At 33.7% G+C, this 4,576-nt stretch overlaps 1 long non-coding RNA gene across 1 annotated transcript; it reads left to right on the forward strand.

Annotated features, from left to right (window-relative positions):
• Positions 1-473: 473 nt before the first annotated feature.
• Positions 474-2,989, forward strand: LOC128248916 (uncharacterized). The gene is made up of 3 exons (XR_008265066.1): positions 474-640; positions 1,777-1,842; positions 2,747-2,989. It is a non-coding gene; the product is annotated as an uncharacterized LOC128248916 (long non-coding RNA).
• The last annotated feature ends 1,587 nt before the right edge of the window (positions 2,990-4,576 follow it).

A 4,576-nucleotide genomic window follows, 5' to 3' on the forward strand; every position in this document is an offset into this window, starting at 1 on the left:
ATGTGCGCGCGTATATATCCATATGTGTGTATGTGTGCACGTGTGTGTTTATGTGTGTACACATTAGAGTCGCCTCTCCGCCGGAAAGCGTATAGACACATAAACACTTGTATACTAGATATGTGTATACATACATACATAAATAAATACATACATACATACATACATACATACATACATGCAACACACATACACATATAAATATGTTTGTCTATACAAACACATATACACATGTATATATGTATGTGTATATGTGTATACACACTTACACTCACACACGCACACAAACACGTACACACAGGCATACATCGAATACAATATCTATATACACACATATATTTATATATTTCTTTCATCAGACTTAACTACAATTACTGCGCGATGTCTCTTAATGTTTTTCAACGTCATTTAATGTTTCCTGTTCGTACTAAAGTAACCTCGTTTTGAAAACAAAGCCATTGAAAGTCCGAAAACATTTCCAAATGACCTTAAAACAAAGCTCGCATCAGATGTCAGTTGTTCTTTTCAAGTTTTGTTTGTAATGGCGGTGAAAGCTCTTCAGAATGTGTCTTAGTTTGATCGACATTGCATAGTGTTATAGCATTTTAAACAACGAAACAAAGAAAGAAAAGAAGCAAATGTAAGCCCTTTAATCATCCACTTTCTCTTCTTTCTTCCATCGCTTTCTACTGTGATGGCTCCCTCACCAAATAGTGTTGCGATCAGTTCTTTTAAAATGTTTAAATTATTATGGCTTCTGGTCATATATGAAAAGCACTTAAAAGACCATTGTTTGTGACAGCCAACGTAAATAATCCCTTTCTTTCTTTCTGATTGTCTGTCTCTTTCTCTTCTTACGTATATACATACATACAAACATACAAACACACGCACACGTACACAATATATATATATATATATATATATATATATATATATATATATATATATATATATATATATATATATATATATATATATACACACACAATACGTGTGTGTTTATGTGTGTGCATCACTCGAGAACCAGGTCGCCTAAAAACTGTTTATAATAGCTAGTTTACTCAATGAGAAGCGGGTTTAACTTGTCAGGAGGGTTCGTAACGTTACAATATTTATATAACCCCAAATAAGGTCTGGTCTAACAGATTTATTGCTATCAAAAAGTCAACTGTACAACCAGCAACGAACAGAAGATATTTGAGGGAAATCCCCAAACTAAAAACTGATTAAATCTTCTCATCTGATTAGTTTTGGATTTCTGGATATCCCTCTTGCGTTTTTGGTAGCTGGAGAACGGAAGAAGTAAAAATTTTGGTCACGGTGAGCTACTCTGCATACTGTTCATTTTCTGTTTTTTTCTTTTGTGACTGATTTTTGAAATGCTGTTTAAAACACTATACATATCACTGCAAGATAAATATCGTTCCAGCAATGGTCCACAAGAGCATCAAATGCGTTTGGGTTTTCTTGAGTCCTATAAGATTCTCGCCATGTCGAATCTGCGACACAGTTTCGAATTCTTATTGATGTAATTTTGCTGAAGCTTGTGAAAAAGCCATGGATATTATAACATTATACTTTAAGTCTGAGGAACTGTGTCTTAATAAGGGAGTTAAATTTAACCATGTATGCAGGAGATGCTCAATGTATCTTTCACTTGATGCGCTTGATATTATTTAAAGTGGTTAAATACAATATAGCCATAGCAGCATGTTTATCTCGATGCCATTTGGGCTACTAAGAAATTCTCTTTTTTTCTTTTCATTAATGAAGTTTTCTGCAGAAAGCTGGCGTTGGCCGAATCAATATGGTATCATATTGTTACTTGAAAGAACAACGGTTCGTATCTTGTTCCCTGCGATGAATACTGTATTATAAATTAAACAAAATACTTCATTATTAATATATAATTCGTCCTCTACAACGGTTGACAGTAAGCTGTAAGACTACATGAAAACCGTAGATATTAGGACACTAACACAACACGATGTCGATATAGTTTATGAGCTGTTGACGGCGAACTGCCACTCTGTTACCGAAACCAGCTGTCTATACAATGACACAAAACGATATAACTACTGGGTCAAGAGCTGTTGACAGTGAACTATCACTCTATCAATTCACGATTTATCTTTACTACCTACTGAAAAATATTTTGCAATAACCTACATTATAACCCAAGTATTACTTTGACAAAACATTTTCACATTGTGAAACACATTCGTAAACAAACTTTTAAAATATTTAATAGTTTTAGTCAGGTAAAAGAGTTTACAGCTTTAGAACTGATTAATGTACTTTACAGTAGACATTGATAAGATAATTAGTTTATTTTCAGAACGTGGCGAAAGAAGTTGAAATAATTTTCAGCTGGCTGCTTCCTGTAAATGTACCGACTGTTTATTGAGCTTCAGTTGTACTAAATATTAAGGATAGGTAAAAAACAATCTACGATATGTTTATTACTATGAATCATTATCAAAAGTTAAACTTTTGTTTTCGGATGCCATAAAGTTTAAATAATTTAGATCCTGAAAATGTTGACGTTTCAAGAAGATATAAAATCATTTTATCCCTTTTGATACCAGCCTGCCTGAGACCTCTCGTAATTCTATGGTACAAACTCCCAATTTTAATGTGATCTAAATTAAAACCTTCCATTATAATGTCATATTAATTCCTGTTCCAAACATCAGCTTGATAATGACGTATTTATTTTCTGAATTCTTCATTATTTTAAAAGTTATTTTAAAGAAATGATGTTGTTGCCGCTACAGCTGCTACTTCTATTGCTGTTACTACCACTACTGATACCGCGGTTACTACTGGTACTGATATTGCAACTCCTAAGGTTGCTGCTGATGTTGCTGCTGCTGCTGTTGTTTCTGCTGTCTCTGCTGTTGCTGCTGCTGCTGCAACCTTTTGCCCAGCTGCATATGTTGACGTTTATATAAACTGTCTCATGGAAGGCAAGGAAAAATAAATAAGTAAATAAATACATAAATACTGAAACGAGACAATTGGCTTCCGGTGTCGTTAGAGTTGATGTCTCCTTCCCCTCCACCTTGTCAGTTTTCAACTATTTTTCTCATACAATAAATTGTCAGCATTTCTAAACAGAAGTTAATACGAAGTCTGAACTAGAAGAAATAAATAAATAAAAATTCTAACAATGGTAAATTCAATCAGAAATCACGATTGCATCTAGATTGGCTGGTTTGTCTTTGATACGATTCTTGAAAATAGATAAAACTCATATTTGGGAAATGAAATGTCTCTTGGAACTAAATACTTTCGAGTGTCGCAGAGAAACTAAATAATAAATTTAATTGTAGCTCGTAAAACCTTTTGGTGTTATAATTGTGCATTCGTGTGTATGAAAAATATGTATGTATGTATGTATGTATGTATGTATGTATGTATGTATGTATGTATGTATGTATGTATGTTTGTTTGTTTGTATGTATTTTTGCTTCTTTGCTTGTTCGTGTCTGTGTATGAGCGTGGAGGAAATTGGAATTTGGTTCATTCTTTTTACCTTTTGCTTATTGGTCCTTTATAGAACTTTCTAGATTTAATTTGATAATTCTGAAAGTGTTAGGTAGGAGTTAAGTGGATTCTTCAGGGACGCTTGTGAACAACGTACTTGATTTTAACTCGAAATGCTTCTCACTTTTCCATTTCTTGGGAAAAATTCTAGAGATGTTCATTTGAAAGAGACGAGAAACAAGTTAAAGTGAATTCTATAGGAAAAACAAAAACTAAACACACACACACAAGAAAACTATAACGAATAAGTAATTCTTTCTTCTACAGTCACAAGGACTGGAACTTTGTGGGGAAGGGGACTATTATCCATTATATCGGTACCAATGCTTGAATGGAACTTATTTAATCGATCTCGAAAGAATGAATGACAAAGTCGACCCAGGCAGTATTTGAACTCAGGATATAAAGATCTGGAAGAAATGTTGCTTAGAATTTTGTCCCATGTGCTAACGCTTCTGCCAGGTCGACGCCTACATAACTAAAACTAATTCTTTTTAATTTTGGCAAAAGGCCAGCAGTTTTGAGAAGAGAGGAGGTCGTTTACATTCAGTCCAGTGCTAAGCTACTTCTTCATTTTTTATCAATCCTGCAACAATGAAAGACGAATGTGATCGGCGGTATTTTGAACTCAGAACAAGAGCTAGAAGAAATACTGCCAAGCAGTGTGCCTAGCGTGCTAACAATTCGGCTAGCTGGTTACCTTCATAACGAATGAATAATTACACATGTTTTTAGTAACATAGAGTAAAATTACTTGATATTTTGTGAACAGAAGTATCTATTAATATATAAATATTTGTAAATTAAATGAAGAATCAAAATGGTCTTTTACTACGTGGATATCTTCCGAAATTGTAGTGGCTGCGTATGTGAGGCGAAAGAGTCTTGCTGGAGGATCTATATTAAGTTATAGATTTAGTTCATTGGAATGTCACCTAGACTATTCAGTGCTCTGTATTCCTTTATTATTGATGGATTCTTACCATGTAGACATAAAAATTCCATAATCTAGAGGAAAAGGGTT

Source organism: Octopus bimaculoides, chromosome 10 (genome assembly GCF_046866305.1).
Source record: "Octopus bimaculoides isolate indiv1 chromosome 10, ASM4686630v1, whole genome shotgun sequence".
Classification (NCBI taxonomy): Eukaryota; Metazoa; Mollusca; class Cephalopoda; order Octopoda; family Octopodidae; genus Octopus; species Octopus bimaculoides.